Below are 19,283 nucleotides of genomic sequence, written 5' to 3'. Positions count from 1 at the left end.
TCCACGATTGTAAGTTTCCTGAGGCCTTCCCAGCCATGTGGAACTGAGTCAATTAAACCTCTTTCCTTTATAAACTACCCAGTTTCAGGTAGTATCTTTATAGAAGCATGAAAACAGACTAATGCAGATATTTATTACCTATTTTTTAAGTTATATTTTATTGATGTAAATGTTACATTTGATAATGTACACGTATCTTCAATACCCTCTCACCGAGCCAAGATTGCGCCACTGCGCTCCAGCCTGGGTGATAGAGTGGGACTCTGTCTCAAACAAACAAACAAACAAGAAATTATAAATATATATTTATATATTTAACCCAGTTAGAAGTTTCTCCTGGTTTTATATATATATATATATATATATATAAATTACGCATATAAATTATATATATAAAATAAACCAGGAACACACACACACACATATATATATAATTATATATATATAATTACATATACATATAATCGCGTTATTTCAATAGCATTTGGGTTACAAGTGGTTTTTGGTCACATGGATGAATTGTATAGTGGTGAAGTCAGATTTTAGTGCACTGGTCACCAAGGAGTGTACGTTGTACCCAATATGTGATTTTTTACCCCTCATCCCCTCTCACCCGCTCCACTTCTGAGTATCCAATGTCCATTATACCTCTCTGTATGCCTTTGTGTACCCGTAGCTTAGCTCCCACTTAGAAGTCAGAATATATGATATGTGGTTTTCCATTTCTGAGTTACTTCACTTAGAATGATAGCCTCAAACTCCATCCAAGTGCTGCAAAAGACATTATTTTGTTCATTTTTTATGGCTGAGTAGTATTCCATGGTGTATATATAACACATTTTCATTATCCACTTATCAATTCATGGTCACTTAGATTGATTCCATATCTTTGCAATTGTGAATTGTGCTGCCATAAACATATACATGCAGGTGTCTTTTCAATATCACTATTTCTTTTCCTTTGGGTAGATACCCAGTAGTAGGTCTGCTGGATTGAATGGTAGATTTAGTTCTTTGAGAAATCGCCATAATGTTTTTCATAGAGGGCTGTACTAATGACGGCTCCTACAGCCCATCTGGAACAGCCACTGCCATTACACTGGCTGCAATAGCGAAGCTCAGCCAGGGCTGCACACTCCGTGGAGCTGGCAACAAGTGGCAACCACAACACTTCTGAGCTGATGGGGAGGGAATTCCACAGGTGCAGCCACAACAGCCCAAGTCATGGCTGCAGACTCGGGCCTCCCACTCCACAGAGCAGGAAGGAGCCCCACCCCCTCGGGCACAGCTGCAGCCGCCCAACCCAGGCTACACAGTCAGGCATCTCTGCACTGTCGGGGCATGGGAAGGCCTCCCCTGAGAAGAGGAGAATCTCTTGAACCCGGAGGCGGAGGTTGAGGTGAGTCGAGATCGCGCCACTGCACTCCAGCCTGGACAACAAAGCCGAAACTCCATCTCAAAAAAAAAAAAAAAAAATTGAAGTAGGGACTATTATTATTCCTATTTTACAGATGATGAAACTGAAGTCTTCAAGGAGATTGTATTATTTGCCTATGTTTACACAGCTACCACGTAGAAAATCTGGGATGCTATGCAGTCTAACAGCTTTCATTTTCAACCGCATGTGATACTGATTATTGCTATGAAAGAAATAATAGTAATTTCTTGGAGTTACAGTTCAGGGAACTATAACAGTGGGCGCTGACACAGTATGGTGCGGGGAGAGGGTCCAAGAAGGCTTTTCCTGAGGAAATGAGGTTTCAGCAGCCAAACGAAGGGGAAAAAAGGAATTAACTAGGCATGTGGAAGTTGGAGGAGCTTTGTATGTAGAGGAAACCGCATGCAGGGCAGGCCTGGGTTGGAAAGCAGCATGATGCTCTTGAAGAAGTGAAAGTTCATTTCATGAGCTGTTGTTCACTTTATGGTGGCGAGGCTGGAAGTGATGATGACTGTGTGTGTCATGGGGAGAGAAATGAACTGATGTGGGTCAGTGCATTTCTGCTCTGACTGTACCCGGGGGCCCATCACTACAGCAGTGGCCTTATTTTTTCTATTAAGCCTCTTTCAGTTTGATTTCAAGATCACTAGCATATTATCCCTTTATCAGCCCTGTGTCTGCCTTCTCATTAGTCTTTGGATGAAGATGAAACTCCTTAAAATCCCTCTGAGTGCTGCGTGGGCTGGAGGCTTCTGGCTCTCCACTGTCCTTTTCACCCTGCTCCCTCCTACTCTCTGTGCTCCCAGCTTCTCACTACGCTGAATTTTTTTTTCAGTCCTTTATGTTCTTTTGTCTCCTTTTGTCTGAGTGATTGTCCTTTCCCTCTTTGCTTGTTCATGTATTCAAAAATTATTTTCTAGCACCTGCTATGTGTTAGGCACTTTTGTAGGTACTGGAGTTACAACTAAAATTCAAGACATGTCTGGAGGGGTTGGGTAGGGAAGGGCAGACAGAAAAAAAAGAGGAAGTAAACAAGAAGAAACAGCAGCTCATGATGACATCATGCAGAGAATTAAAGTCAAAATATCTGATGGAGAGAAACTAGATGTAGGTTGGATGGTGGTTAGGGAAGACCTTTCTAAAGATGTAATATTTAAGTTTGAGATCTGGATAGTGAAAGGAGACAGACAGGCAAAAGTATCAAGGAAAAATATGCCAGAAAGAGAGGACTACAAGCTCAAAGGCCATAGGCTGGGAATAAGCATGGAATGTTTGAAGAACTGAAAGAAGGATTGTGTGACCAGAGTGGAGTTAGGGGTGGGGCTCAGGATGGGAGTGGAAATAGTAACAGTTGAGTCAGAAGTTACGAATGTCGGGTGTCATAGGGCTGTGTGAGTCAGTGGGAGGAGTTTAGATTTTATTCCAATTCCCACTGGAGGGATTTTAGAAGAGCAACAGGATAGGATTTACCTTTTAGATGAGATTTACCTTTTGGCTGCTAAGTGGAGAATGAAGTCTTGATGGAAAGACTGAAATAGTTCACAAGAGAGAGGGGATGTTGATGTCTTGGCCCTGAGTAGTGGTGGGAAAGTGGTGGATTTTGCATACAATAAGGGAAGAGCAGGCAGTGTTAACTGACAAACTGCTTTGGGGTAGGGGGAGTGAGGGAAAGAGAAAAATCGGAAAGGATTCCTAAATCTTTGATCAATTGGAGGGATGGTGGTCCCACTTACTAAAACAGAAAAGCTATGAGAAGGGTTGATGTTTGGGATGAGCAGGACTGAGAATTCGGCTTTGAACATGCCAACGTGAGATGCTGTGTGCCATCCAAGTGAACTCTCAGGTCTGAATTTTTGAGGAGAGAAAGGACTAAATGTGTACATGGGAGAGATATCGGCACATACATGGTACTCAAAGCCATGGAGAGATGTGTGGATAGGGAAGAAATAAGGGCCCATCTGGTTCACTGCTGCTCAACATTCCCCAGTGTTTCCCCCTCTGGTGTCTCCTTCCTCACTGGTGCCTTCCTGATCCCCTGCTTAGATAAATCCCTGTTGTAAACACTCATAACCATCGTGTACCCTCCTTCACAACTCTCAACACAGTTGAAATCTGCATGTATTTGTGCAATCAGTAATGCAATGATAATGTGACTAGGTGATAGATCCTTGAGGGTAGAGACTCTGTCTGCTTTTGTTCATCATGTGAAGAAAGATCACCCAAAACTTAGAAATAAGGAAAAAAGGATGACTGCGTGTTCTGTCCATGTCATACAGCATTGGGTAATAAGCCTGTCCATGGGTCAACTGGTTTTCATTTGACATACTTTTTACCTTTATAAAGGGCCAGACTCTGTAAAGTTAGGGTTGAACTTGTAGGAAACTGATAATATGTAAATGATTTTTGTCTAGTAGACAGAATTATTACCCCCAAAGTTACGATTTTACTATACTGTAGAAATGTACTGTTTTTTAATCCAATTTAGAAATCTTATTCTAGCATTTTTTTTGGTTAAACTGACCCTCTTCTTCTATCTCTCTCTCCTTTTCTACATGTACATATGTATTCATATATGTATATATAGCATATATTTATTTTTATCCCGTATCTTTCATTGAATCGGCTTGATTATCTTGATGAATCCCTCATGAATAACTCAAATACAACTTTGACATGTGCTCTCTGTGTTTTTCATGAAAATTATGTTTTTAACATTTTGAAAATTGTACACTGACAGGCATTCTCATGGTCTCCCAGCACTTTACACAGTAAAACCCCTGATGCAGAGTCTATACTCAATACATATTTGCTAAATGAAAGAATAAACTGGCCTAGGACCTAATGAATATAACTAAGGTTTACGAGGCCACCTCTTATCTCTACTAAGTGTTTGGAAAAATATATGGTAATAAGGCTCTGAGAAAGGGCCCACGCAGGTCACCCATCAAGTACCTCTGCAATGTCTAACTCATCCAAGAGTGATTATCCTTGTCAAGGCAACAATCTTCAGGGGGCACTGCTTAGCTTAGCAACAGAATCTTCAATGTAATTTTTTATAGTACCTATTGCAAACAAGTGACCCAGGTATGGATTTGATCTGGGACTCCTTAAAGATCACAAAATTATTAGTTAAGAATGACTTAATCCACAATATGGGAGAAACAACATTCACTTTACTAAGTTGTTAACCTAAGCATAAATCTATACATATGATATAAAAGAAATATATAGTGTTCCAGTATTAAATTTCATCTCCTCGTTATTAAGAAATTAGTGAATTCTTCTTCAGGTGTAGCTCAGGGCAAAACCTCTGTCTTGGTATGTCCTAGAGTCTCTTTTTTCTCCCCTCTTTCCTTTTCCCTCTCATCTCTCTCACCTTGTTCATGTTTTGAATAGTCCATTGATCCCATTCTTTGTTTTAATTATTGATCCATATATTAGTTGTTGTCTTAATATATATGGGTCCATATATTACTTATTGTTTTAATATATAGATCCATATATTACTATTACTTTTTCTTCTTTTTTGAGACTGAGTCTCACTGTGTCACTCAGGCCAGAGCATGATCTCGGCTCACTGCAACCTCTGCCTCCCAGGTTCAAGCAATTATCTGCCTCAGCCTCCTGAATAGCTGGTATCACAAGAGCCCACCATCACACCTGGCTAATTTTTGTATTTTTAGTAAAGATGGGGTTACACCATCCTGGTCAGGCTGGTCTTGAACTCCTGACCTCGTGATCCACCCGCCTCAGCCTCCTAAAGTGCTGGGATTACAGGGGTGAGCCACCGTGCCCGGCCACTATTACTTTATTCTATCAGTGGCTTTATACAACATGCAGAAAATTCTTTATCTATGTGCAGCTGCTAAAAGTACTTAATTTAAGTGTATCAACATCATTTCTGTGGTTTCAACCACTATGCTGTTGCTAAAAGTCTGACATTCTAGAGGAAGAGTTCACCTTCAAATAGCAGAGCACAAGCTGCGGCTGTTGCTTGTTTCTCTCTCTCTTTTTAAACAACTGGAAGAACTACCTCCTCTAATTTTCATTTTGTATTCACTACTTCTACTTGTCATTCGTAAATCACTTCGGAAACAACGTGTCCTGGTGTTGCCTCTCTGCTAAACCTGCTCCTCCTCTTGCCCTTCTCTGTTCTGTACTGTAGAAAGAAGAGGTTGTTGGTTACCTCCATGGCTTTTGTTGAGAGAGACATTCAGGATGAGTTCAGCTTGAAAATGCATCTCTCATTGCTTAAAGATGTGAACTCTTACAGAAAATTCATTTTCTATACCTTCTAGTGATAGCAGTTCAGGGACTTGCTATTTAATCATCTATGCCTATGTGAGATGCCCTTAGTTGTGGTCATTCATTTGATTGTGTGGGAGCCTTTTGCATTTACCTCAGAATCTTTGGCTGTTTTATCAGCTCATTGACCTCTGTGCAGCTGAAGCACTATGTCATATATTTCTGGATGATACAGCATAAGGGCATGGACAAGAGGATAGTAGCCTAGAGAGGATGAGTTAATAAACTGGGTTGTAAATGAAGATGGTATAAGAAGGAATGTTGGTACAGAAGAATGAGGAGCATTTAAAAAAATTATAGTCTAGGCAAAAATGCAAGGGCAACATGTCTTTATTCTTCATTGGTTCAACAAATATGGATTGACCACGTCCTACATGCTTGGCATCTGTTCAAGGTAATGGGGAATAAAGATCAATAATGTACCATTCTAGGCAAATTCATAGGGATAGAAAGTAGATTAGAGATTACCAGGGTGTTGGGGAAGAGGGGAATAGGGAATTATTGCTTAATGGTTACAGAGTTTTTGTTTGGGGTCATGAAAATGTTTGGAAATAGATAGCGAAGGTGGTTGCACAATATTGTAAATGGCATTAATGTCACAGAATGGTACACTTAGAATGAACAGATGACAAATTTTATTATATATAATCACAATTTATAAAAAGTAATAATGTTGGCCGGGCACGGTGGCTCACGCTTGTAATCCCAGCACTTTGGGAGGCCGAGGCGGGCGGATCACGAGGTCAGGAGATCGAGACCACGGTGAAACCCTGTCTCTACTAAAAATACAAAAAAATTAGCCGGGCGTGGTGGTGGGCGCCTGTAGTCCCAGCTACTCGGAGAGGCTGAGGCAGGAGAATGGCGTGAACCCAGGAGGCGGAGCTTGCAGTGAGCCGAGATTGCGCCACTGCACTCCAGCCTGGGCGACAGAGCGAGACTCTGTCTCAAAAAAAAAAAAAAAAAAAAAAAGAAGTAATAATGTTATATGCACAAAACCACTGAATTATACAAATGAGTGATTTATAGGGTATGTGAATTATACCTCAATTAAAGTTGTTAAAAAATTAAGACACTATTTTTGCTTTACAAGAGTTCATGTCTAATGGAGAAAATCAATCTATACACAAATTACAGGTATTACTAAAGGACAAGCTATCAAAAATTGACGGTTAAGAGAACGTATAGAGAGTCATATTGTTTCAGTTGAATCCCTTCTCTGTGTCACTAACCCTATAACTTTGAACAATTCACTTTTTATCTTTGAGCCTCACCTTGCTTACCAATAAAATGGGTCCAGTATTAGTGTATACTTCATAGAGCTATTGTTATAGTTCCATGATGTAATGTGCATATGTATATGAAACATAGTAGAAATGTAGTATATTTTAGATAAAATTTTGATAATTGCAGTTATAGTGAATATGCATTTCAAAGCTAAAAGCATTGCATAGATAGACTCACACATGTTATGCATATGCACTGTGCATTTGGAGGGGAGAGCTTCGAAGTGATTATTGTTCAAATGACAGTCATTGGTATGTAGTGCCAGTCAGTATATCATCGATGAGTAATTTTGATATAGAAAAATTAAAATAATATTGTCATCATTTCTCAAAATTCAGTAACAAATAGTCTCCCATAAAGAGGGGAAAAAAGTTTCACAGACACTAGTGTAAATCACTAGTGTAAAAAACTAGTGTTGATTTACAGTATTTTATTTTTATCATAGGGTTACTTAAATATCTACAAATATAAAATAAGCGTAAGCTCTTTATACTTACACAACAATATAACGTACACCAATTTATAAAATAAATATGTCAAACTCTACTCATCTAATAAAGTTCAAATCAGAGGCATTACTTTAATGTGATGGATAATATTGTTTTGCTGATATTAAACTACTAATTTTTTTTTTTTTTTGAGACAGAGTCTCACTCTGTCACCCAGGCTGGAGTGCAGTGGCATGACCTCGGCTCACTGTAAGCTCTGCCTCCCGGGTTCATGCCATCCTCCTGCCTCAGCCTCCCAAGTAGCTGGGACTACAGGCGAACGTTGCCACGCCTGGCTAATTTTTTGTATTTTCAGTAGAGACGGGGTTTCACCGTGTTAGGCAGGATGGTCTGGATCTCCTGACCTTGTGATCCGCCCACCTTAGGCTCCCAAAGTGCTGGGTAAACTACTAATCTTAAAGTTAAGAGTGGAAAAATACATTTTGTGTTTTATATTTTAATTGTGGCATTGGTTCTCATATTTGAACATGATGGGCCATAGGATTAATCATCATTACATCATTCATCGCCTTTCTGTTTCAAAAATATACTAGCTTTTCTCTTCCGGACGTTGGCCTAGGCAAAGAATTTGTGACTAAGACCTCAAAAGCAAATGCAACAAAATCAAAAGTAAATAAATGGGACCTAATTAAACTGAAAAGCTTCTGCACGGCAAAAGAAATAATCAAAAGAGTAAACAGACAACTCATGGAGAGGGATAAAATACTTACAAACTATGTATCTGACAAAGGTCTAATATCCAGCTTCTACAAGGAACCCAAACAAATCAGCAAGAAAAAACAATAATAATCCCATCAAAAAGTGGGCAAATGGCACGAATAGACACTTCTCAAAAGAAGATACATACAGTGACAAACAAACATGAAAAAAATGCTTATCAGGGAAATGCAAATTAAAACCACAAGATACCACCACCTTATCCCAGCCAGAATGGCCATTATTAAAAAGTCAAAAAACAAGAGATCTTGGCATGGATATGGTGAAAAGAGAATGCTTATGCACTGCTGGTGGGAATGTAAATTACTGTTACGAGATCATTGGGGTGTCAGTTTTCTGGCTAGAAACTTGTGGCCAGGGATGCCTTTGCCCGAGTTTTACTCAGGCCTGCTGGGCTTGTTCCTCTGTTTTGGCCTGGCAGGCTGCACTCAGCTCATGCTACCAGCTTGGATCCCATGCCTCCAAGGGAGATTGAGGGGTGGTCAGGCATGGAGAAGCGAGGGGTGTGTGAGCGAGCGTGGGGTCCAGTCACTGTGTAGTCAGACATGCCTGCTGCTGCCACAGGGCGAGCTCTAGGTGTCGGCATGGGCGCCGGCTCTCTGTGAGGCTGTGGCTGGACCAGGCACACCACAAGCAGCTTCCCCAGCTGGCACCAAGGAATGCAGTGACGCCTGGAAGCTTGGAGATGCCAGGAACTGCAGGGCCCCAGAAAGGGAGTCACAGCCCTGACTCAGGGAGCTCCCAGATCTGCGCTCCCTGAAGGGCTGCAGCTCTTCTCTCCTTCTCTTCACCCACAACATGGTGAGCCAGGGGCATGTTTCAGCCGTGTTTGTGTTATAGCTCTTTTAGCCTCGCCATTTGGTGGGTCCTGAGTTCTTGTACTGCAACCAGGAAGAATGAGGTGTGCAAACATGTGGAAGGTGAGCAAGATGAAGAGAAGCTTTATTGAGCAATAGAACAGCTCAGAGAAGACCCACAGTGGGCAGCTCCTCTCTGTAGTCAGGGTGTCCTGACAAGAGTTCAGTTCCTAGCAGAGACAGTATCTCCTGTCTGCAGGCAGGTCATCCCAACAAGCGTTCAGTTCAGTGTTTTTGTATTTTTAGCAGAGACAGAGTTTCTCCATGTTGGTCAGGCTGGTCTCAAACTCCTGACCTCAGGTGATCCGCCCGCCTCAGCCTCCCAAAGTGCTGGGATTACAGGCGCGAGCCACCACACCCGGCTACCTGGTTCAATTTTAAGAATATTAAATAACACACACAAAATGCTTAGCACAATCCCTAGCATGCAGTTATGCATTCAATAAATGTTAGCTACCATCATCATTATATTATGATTTGTAATGATATATTTATCCATTTGACTAAGTAATGATGCCTCTCACTTCCACCAGACTGGAGTCTCCATTAGGGAAGGAACAATGAAGTCCTTACTCCAGCAGGGTAGAGTGCCTGGCTTAAGTAAGATCTCAATTAATATTAGTTGAATGAACAGATTTACAGTCTCTTCTTGAAGGCAAAATTAATTGCCATGTAATATTCCTTTGCTGGGCTGTATCCAGCAACACTGGAGTCTGGCATGGCAAGATGCATATTGCAGTTGTGACTTAAGATGAAGATTGTCTAAGTCTGTTCCAGCTGCTATAAAATTACAAGAAATTTAGAAGGCCGGGCACGGTGGCTCACGCCTGTAATCCCAGCATTTTGGGAGATTGAACCAGGAGGATTGCTGGAAGCCAAGAGTTGGAGACCAGCCTAGGCAACAAAGCAAGATGCCATGTCTACAAAAAAAGTTTGAAAAATTAGCCAGATGTGGTAGTATGCACCAGGAGCATGGTATGCACCAGCTTACTCAGGAAGCTGAGGAGGGAAGATTGCTTGAGTCCAGGAGTCTGGAGGCTGCAGTGAGCTATGATAACAAAACTGCACTCCAACCTGGGTGACAGAGAGATCCTATCTCTAAAAAATCATCAGTAAATAAATAAATAAAATTTAGAAAATATTTCTAACAAGTATTACTATGAAAGAAGATTTGGTGCTGGAATAGATGTGTTCATTCAAATTAATTTTATTGAGTGTCTAATATGTTCAGTATGCCTAGGAAGAATACTAGGCACTGGGGATGCAGCAAGAAATCAAACAAATCAACACCCCTAACCTAATAGAGTTTTAATTCTAGTGGATAAGACTCTTGTATAATTGTTTCTTAAGTGTCAGATACATAGATTTCTTTGTACCCCATGCTTTTCCTTTTAATTTGCAGTCATCTGAACACCTTTGTAAGTCTAAACTAAGCAATTTGTATATCAATCCATGTGTCTTCCTGCTCCTGTTAGTCCACAGGTCAAGACTTCAATTCTTTCCATAGTCCCGCAGCAGCACCCAGCTCACTACTTAGCGCCGTCAGCACTCACAGGCAATCTGAACTCAAACAATATGCTGCACGGGCTCCATGACAAAAGAAAAAGAGAGCTCATGTTCCACCAAGTTGGATCTAGGACCAGGAAATCTAGAGGCCATTTGGATCAAGTGAGGAAATGAGGAAACCCTGTGGAGGAACCAGTCTCCAGCAAACATGGGAAATTTACATTACTACCCCTTCTTATTCTTTTTTTTTTTTTTTTTTTCTGAGACAGGGTCTCAGTCTGTCTCTCAGGCTTAAATGCAGTGGTGCAATTATGATCACCGCAGCCTCAACCTCCCAGGTTCAGGCAATCCTCTGACCTTAGCCTCCCAACTAGCTGGGACTACACATGTGTGTCACCATCCCCAGCCCCTTCTTATTCTTTTAACCTCCTCAGCAGGGCTCTCGTTGAAGTGACAGATGTCCATCTTTGCCTTTGCATAACTGTCTCTGCTTTGGAATTGCCCCTAGTTTTGCTCTTAGGCGCTGATGAGGACTCTGGGTGAGAACATTGGCCCTATTTTTTCAGGTCCATGGATCTCTCAGCTTGAAGTCCAGGTCTCGCTTTCTTCCTACAGACCTGCCCCTTCCCCTTTCCAGCTGGCAAAGAAGCAGGCTGTTCCTGCCAGGTTTCAGAAACCACGGTCATTTGATGGTGCAAGAAGTCAGACTGTTTTGCTACAAGCCGCAGAAAGCTCTGGGGATCCTGCCTAGGGGGAGATCGGCCAAAACATTGGGTTAAGAGGGGGTGGGAGGGGTAATCCGTCTGATCCAAGGTCAAATCCCACCACTGACTCCCTTGAACACGGGCTATCAAATGAGGCCTTCTCCCAGCAAGCTGTATGAAACTGGAGACTCCACTTACCTTCTGCCTCTTAAAATTAGACAAGCCCTCCACACAGCAAGAGAATAAGTGGCAAGCGTGTGGACAGCTCTTTCTGAGCTGGATGATTTAGTGAAGTAGCTGTGGGGGACACAGGAGGGGAGACTTGGAAGAAGAAGACAGTGGGTTGAGGGAGGACTTTTCACCCCCTATTTGCAATGCTGGTAAGAGCAATATTGGTTGGGAGGTGGAGAGAGGAGAGCTTGCTGTTTGAGCTCTTTGCCATGGAGTCAGTGGGGAGCCTTTGAAGACAGGTTCCCCCATCCCATTTCCCACTCGGGGCCTGGGGAGGGACTTAGGTTAATACAATGATCTGGGAACAGCCAAAATCCAGTTGCTGTTTGGCTCTGCACTTCCAGGGAAATGTGAGCTGTCTGTTTCTCATTACTTTGCCCTTATCACATCAGGCTGTTCTTGTGGAGAAGCAGTTTCATTTCCAAGAAACCTGTTTTGCTTCTCCTCCCTTGAAGTCCTCCAGGCTCTTGCCTCCTCCCTCTTCCCTACCCCTCCCTCATCATCTCACCCCTTACTCCATCTGCTTGTGACCAATTTCTTCCCCATCTAAGAGCTAAGATACTACCTGCCCCCCGCTAACACTAAACCTAGAAAATAAAAAAGATTAAAGCTTGGTCCGTGACTGCAGCAGATGGCAAAATATAACTCCTCTTCCTTTGTGTTTCTAGGTTATTACTTTCTTGCCTATGGTGTTAAAGGGACTGTCAACCTCAGCCCATTTTGTGGTCATAAATCAGCAACTTGGAGAAAGTACCTGGTATGTTATGCAGGTAGGATTCCTTGTAAAAAAAACTCCTGGTGGCTCACAGTCTGAAAGGCAGGACAAAGCAGATCATATGGATAAGTCCAGCCACCATGCTCCAACACCATCTCCTTCAGGACACTAATGGGTATGGACAGTGACGTCCTCTATTGTTGCACATGCTCCATGAGGACCTGGGGATGTTCTCAGCCAGCAAGGACCAGCTGGATGGCTGCTTCTTGCTCAAGCATCCCTCAGTGAGACCTCAGGGACCCCCAAGTGCCTCGCTCCAAGTTCCTATGACATGCATTTGCCTTTATTCTTACTTCCTTCTTTCTGTCTCCCTCACATTTTATCTATCCCGTCTTTCTTCTATCATCCCCATCTTGTACAAGAAAAAAAAAAATGAAAGAATGAATAAGACCTACTATTTGATAGCACAATAGGGTGACTATAGTCAATAATAACAATTGTATCTTTTAAAATAAAGAGTGTAATTGGATTGTTTGTAACTCAAAGGATAAATGCTTGAGGGAATAGGCTATAGTCAATAACAACAATTGTACTTTTTAAAATAACTTAAAGAGTTAATTGGATTGTTTGTAACTCAAAGGATAAATGCTTGAGGGGATGGATACCCTATTCTCCATGATGTGATTTTTTCACATTGCATGCCTCTATCAAAACATCTCATGTACCCTATAAATATACCTACTATGTATCCACAAATTTTTTTTAATGAAAATATCTTCCCTATCTTTTCCTACAGTTTCACTCATGACTGTCATTGAAGGGTTTACTGAGTCTCACATCACCCAGGGTCCACTGAGATCTCTCTGCTTTTCAGCTTTAGGGAAGATCGCCTCAATTCCACTCATGCTTATGCCCTGCCCTGTGAAAATCCAAAGTCTTCCTCAAGTTGTCTGTGAATTCCTCAAGAGGTAGATCCTTTTGGTCTACTCTGACTCTCAGCTACTGCTTCCACTGAGCTAACCAACTGTGTAGGTTATTGATTCTGTGCCTGCTATGCTATTTCTTTCTGTGCAAGAATCACCAAGCATAAGAACCTGACACTTCTCTCAGTTTAAAAAACGACTCTCACCAGGCCCTTGTACGTGAGTAGATGAAGAGGTTCACATTAGAGAATCTCACACAACTTCCGATTACATATAGATACCCCTTTTTGTGAAATGGTCCAACCACACTTGCAGATTTCTCATAGACTCCATGACCCCAGGAGCCCTAGCCTCACCCCCTTCTCTGCCTGCTCTTCCTCCTTCCATCTCTCTTCTTCACCAGCTTTGCGGAAAAGCCTTTGTAGTGACAAAAGGGCCATCCATTTTAACGGGTCTATCTTCCTTACAAGGCTGTTGTAAATTTTAATTTTTTTAATTGTGAATTGACAAATTATAGTTGTATACATTTATTGGGTACGATTTTACTTTAATTTTTTTTTTTTTGAGCCGTTTCACTTTTTCTTTTTTCTTTTTCTTTTTTTTTTTTTTAGACAGAATCTCACTCTGTCACCCAAGCTGGAGTGCAGTGGTGTGATCCCGGCTCACTGCAACCTCCACCTCGCGGGTTCAAGCGATTCTCCTGACTCAGCCTCCCGAGTAGCTGAGATTACAGGCATGCACCACCACGCATGGCTAATTTTGTATTTTTAGTAGAGATGAGGTTTCACCATGTTGGACATGCTGGTCTCGAACTCCTGACCTCTGGTAATCTGCCCACCACAGCCTCCCAAAGTGCTGGGATTACAGGTGTGAGCCACTGCACCTGACCTTTTTTACTTTAATTTTTAATTATAAAATATGTCAGGCATTTAGAAAAGTGCACTGGTATATTTTAAGATTTAACACGTTTGAATAAGATATAATGGATGCTAAAATGTTGCTATTTTTGCTCCATGTCTCTCTCTCTTCCCCACCCCCACTACCCCTCCTCCTCCAAAGTAAAATGCTTTTCATACAGCTAAAGCCTGGAGCCATCCCTTTCCTTCCCTCCCACTCCCTTTGGAATTAACCAGTATCAAAAAGTTGTTGCATTATTCTCATGCATATTTTTGTACTTTCATTATATATGAATGTTTCCATAAACAACATACAGTATTGTTTGGGGTATTTTTAAATATTTGCTTAAATGGTATATCATAGTGGATGCTGAGAATAAGCTTTATGAGCAAGAACAACATTGTCTTATTGTGGTTTCTCTTTCTTCGTAGAAATAGAAGCCTTGAGCCCAGTGGCCCAGCATCTTGTAAGTACCCAATACATACCTTCTGAATTACAAAATACATACCTTCTGAATTGCATTACAAAATAGCCTCCAAATCATCAATAATAACAAAGCATGCCAAGTTAAGAAGTGACCCAAGATAGGTGGTCATTTGTACACTTTTTAATTTTTGGCCTAAGAAATTTCAATAACTATGAATAACTGTTCCAACATAGGTACATTCTTCCTGAGATTAGGCGGGGGCTTTACAAATGCCTCACTAAGGAGGCTTCTATCACCAAAGTGCAATGTGTCTCCCTTTACATGACCCTAATTCAATGAGATCCCAGAAGACTGAAGTTCTTAGCCCATATCCTCCTGTTTCCCAAACTGCTGACTTCATGGATGAGTACAGCCCCTCCTCTTCTCCTACCCAGAGTTCATCCCCTCAAATGCCAAGAAGACTACTTGATGTTACTATCTCTGGATAGCAGTCAAGGACACCCGCAGTCATTCAGTAATGGGTAGGGCTCACATCCCTATGGCATTATTTATTCATCCAGACTGTGAAGAAGCAGAATCCTTCAGACTCTTGGCTGCAACTCCCTGTGAGACAGAAACCTCGCCCAAGGCAATGGTGCTGGCAGCTGCTCTAACATCTCATTACTCTGACCTTCAGTAGGGAAACCATATAATTTCTCTTCTAAACTCTTACAACTTGAGAGTAAAGATGGTGCCATTAATAATTATGCCAGGCTAATAGACATAAATAAAGACCCCTTTTGGCAAACCAGGTTGTATAATCACCCTAAATCAGCAATCCTGTGTAAAGCCAAGCACAGTATCCCTTCTTATAAGGTGCCTCAAGTGATATACTATCCAGAGCCTCAGGAAATAATCCCCTCAGTCCCTCTCCCAGGACATGTCTAATGATGGATGAGTCCATTCTCTTACAGCAGCATGTGAAGACCTAATCTTAATATTGTTAAGTTTGGGGAGAAGAGACAGCTTTTTTGCAAAGAGTAATTAAACTCACTTTTCGTTTCTTTTTTTTTTCTCTACTAGGATGACATTAGAGCCTACTCTTCCCTCCGAGTCCCTCCTAGTCCTCTGAAAGTTTGCAGAGAAATGACAACATATGTCAGACATGTGTAAATCAGAGGAGAAAAAAATAAGACCAGCGGATCAAAACCGTGGCTCTAAAGCAGAGCTTATTTGGCATCAACAGTAATGTTTACTGGGTGACCATACAGTTTCATGAATAAGAACTTTAGTATCAGATAAATTTGTGTTTGAGTTTCAGTTTCACCAGTATCTTCATAAGACCCTAGACAAGTTACTTCTCTAAATAACTTGTTTAACTAGACTGCGAGAGTGGTGTTATTCCCACCCCCATTTCACAGATAAACTGATAACTCATTTTACAGATAGATCTATCTGTAAAATGAGGGTGGGGATAATATCAGTCTCACAGTCTAGTTAGAGATTTTTCAGTGAGATAATAAATTTAAAGCCCCAAGGATAGTGCCTGGCACATTTTAGGTGCCTGGCAAATATGAGCTATAATTATTACTCATACTATTTAAATCTGCATTGTATTTTTTTCAGCATTTTCTCTACTTCCACACATACTCTTTCTGTCCCATCAAACTGGCCATTTAACTTTTCCAAAAACTGCCTTGCATTTGCCACCTCTTCGTTTTTGTTCCTGGCCTGCCTCTCACCGGGGGAACGCTCGCCTCTTTCCTCTCTATTCTTATCCTTTTGGTGCAGTATAGCCCCATCTTAATCCTTTTTCACAGCCTACTTCAACTGCCACATCCTCCAGGCAGTCTTCTGAAAGGTGAATTCTCCATCCCTGAATTCATTGTTTTCTTATCACTTTCCACCATGCATTATAGGAGATAAGTACTTTCCCAGTACACTGTGAATTTGGCAAGGACATATACTATGGCTGATTAAGATTTCTCTTCCCCATGGTGTTTATCATATTACCTTGAAAAATGTGCTCAGAGGATATCTCTTGACCACAGTAGAGCTTAGAACATAGTGGTTAACAGCTGGAGTCAGACAGAGCTGAGTCTCAATCATAACTTTTTTTTTTTTTTTTTTTTTTTTTGAGACAGAGTCTCGCCCTGTCGCCCAGGCTGGAATGCAATGGCAAGATCTCGGCTCACTGCAACTTCTGCTTCCTGGGTTCAAGCGATTCTCCTGCCTCAGTCTCCTAAGTACCTGAAATTACAGGCACGCACCATCACGTCAGGCTAGTTTTTTGTATCTTTAGTAGAGACAGGGTTTTACCATGTTGGCCAGGCTGGTCTCAAACTCCTGACCTCTTGATTCGCCCTCCTCGGCGTCCCAAAGTGCTGGGATTACAGGCGTGAGCCACCACGCCTGGCCAATCATAACTTCTAATTGCATAATGTAAAGCAAATATTTAACCTCTTCAAATCTTGATGCTCCCCTCTACAAAATGGGCACATGGCTGCACAGGTAGAGTTGAGGACCCTCGGTTTACACTTGAGCAACTAGTGAACATTCAGGAGATCATAGCCTTCTGCTGCATTTGTTAGTTTAGTCACTGTTATCATGAAGTTTCATTATCATCGGTAATACCCTTTCAGAATGATGCATCCCTATTCCCAAAGTGTTTTTAGATCTTTTATTTTGTTGTTCAAGTCAGTTCTAGTAAATGCCAGAGACTTGCGTAACAAAGACCTCTCCTACATCTTTCACTCAGGGCCAAATCTGACATCTCACAAGCTCCCCATTGCAACAACTGCAGAATTCATGTGTTTTCTTGTTTTTCACAATGAGCACTATGACCATTAATCTCACCCACTGTGTCAGCTCTTAAACTCAAGAACACATAGAGATTTTCTCTTATCTGTCACAATACATACGAAAACTGAAGCCTGATCTTGGCTATTCACAAATATCTCCCTTCTGGATCCACATTATGAATCATTTCTTTTGTGACCGATTGGTTCATTTCTTCGCCCCTTACTGCTGGTTCCCATGCATAACTCACTCATTCCTACCTCTGAGCTGTGTAACAGGCCATCCATCCTCCTTTACCACTCAAATTTAACGGTGTGCTGTAGTGCTTGAGGATGGTCTCGAGAGCTTAACAGAACCAGATTCCACTCCTGGGCTGCATTTTGACTGGCTGGAAATGTTGGACAATGCACTTACCCTTTCTGAACTTTAATTTTCTCATCTGTCAGATGTAACTGGATAAGAGTGACTTCAGACTTCACGTGACGCCGGTGCCGGGCGAACATGGCGGCGGCCACTGGACCCTCGTATGGCTGGGGACGGAAATCCTGAAAGGTGCGACTGGCGCTCTTTGCCTTGAACCGGCAGCGGCCGCTGTGAGCGGCTGCGGAAGAACCCGGCTGTGCAGGCCGGCTCAGTGGTGGTCCTGCAGGGCGGGGAGGAGACTCAGCGCTACTGCACCTACACCGGGGTCCTCTTCCGCCAGGAGTCCTTCTTTCACTGGGCGTTCGGTGACACCGAGCCAGGCTGCTACAGCGTCATCGACGCTAACACTGGGAAGTGGGCCGTGTTTGTGCCCAGGCTTCCTGCCAGCCATGCCACCTGGATGGGAAAGATCCATTCCAAGGAGCACTTCAGGGAGAAGTATGTCGTGGTCGACGTCCAGGACGCAGATGAGATTGCCAGTGTCCTGACGTCACAGAAGCCCTCTGTCCTCCTCACTTTGCGTGGCGTCAACACGGACAGCAGCAGCGTCTGCAAGGAGGCCTCCTTCGAGGGCATCAGCGAGTTCAAAGTCAACAACACCATTCTTCACCCAGAGATCGTTGAGTGCCAAGTGTTTAAGACGGACATAGAGCTGGAGGTTCTGCACTACACCAATAAAATCTCCAGTGAGGCCCTCCGTGAGGTAATAATGAAGACTGTAAAAGTGGGAATGAAAGAATATGAGTTGGAAAGGAAATTTCAATATCCAAAATAATAGAAAGTATAATGAACCCTAAGTCCCCATCAGGTTTTTGTGTTTAGTTTTGTTTGCTAGAGCATTTTAAAGCCAAATCCCAGATATCATGTCGTGGTACCTGTAAACACCTCAGTAGATATTTCAGTTGGAGAGAACTATTTTTACTTTTACATAACCACCATGCCAATATCACATCCATTATTACAAATGAATCGTAACTCCTTATGTCATACATATCTAGTCCATATTGATCCTAACCTCTTTTTAGCATTGGTTTGTTCAAGTCGGGATCCACAGAGTCTATACATTGCACTTGGCTGAGATTGGAAGCAGCATGTCGTGAAGCTGAGCTCTGGGGAGATCTCACCCTTGTTTACAAACTGCTCGACCTTCCCTCCACCCCCATCCCAAGATCCTGGATTGGCCTTGCTGCCGCCTCCTGTGTGGACCAGGGTGGCTCTTGGAGAGATGGGCTAGAAGCCAGAGGCCACAGCCGAGAGCGCCAGGAAGCTCTCAGCCAGGAGCAGCCACCCGCACGAGTGCGCTGGGAAGCTTTCAGCCAGGAGCAGCCACCCGCAGGGTGCTGAGTGGCATCGGGTCAGCGTGTGTGCCTGCTGTGCTCATGCTGTGCACCTGCCGTGTGCGCCCACCTGTGGCTGCCCACAGGACATACAGAGGGGAGATAGTGTCCGCCGGGGAAGCCATCTGATCTGTGGGCCCCTGAGAGCTTAGAGCAGGGGGGTGGGGATGAGGACTGAGATAGCAAGAACGAGAGATGGAGTCTATTCCTGAAGGGACCGAGTGGGGAGAGA

General features: G+C 42.5%; 1 long non-coding RNA gene across 1 annotated transcript; it reads left to right on the top strand.

Moving 5' to 3' along the window:
• The first annotated feature begins 1,305 nt into the window (after positions 1–1,305).
• On the top strand, positions 1,306–19,281 carry LOC134735190 (uncharacterized). Its single transcript, XR_010117972.1, has 5 exons — positions 1,306–1,399; positions 12,220–12,321; positions 14,518–14,552; positions 17,738–18,417; positions 18,740–19,281. It is a non-coding gene; the product is annotated as an uncharacterized lncRNA (long non-coding RNA).
• The last annotated feature ends 2 nt before the right edge of the window (positions 19,282–19,283 follow it).

The sequence above is a fragment of the Symphalangus syndactylus genome, chromosome 20 (genome assembly GCF_028878055.3).
Source record: "Symphalangus syndactylus isolate Jambi chromosome 20, NHGRI_mSymSyn1-v2.1_pri, whole genome shotgun sequence".
Classification (NCBI taxonomy): Eukaryota; Metazoa; Chordata; class Mammalia; order Primates; family Hylobatidae; genus Symphalangus; species Symphalangus syndactylus.
This window is presented reverse-complemented; position numbering and strand designations above follow the sequence as displayed.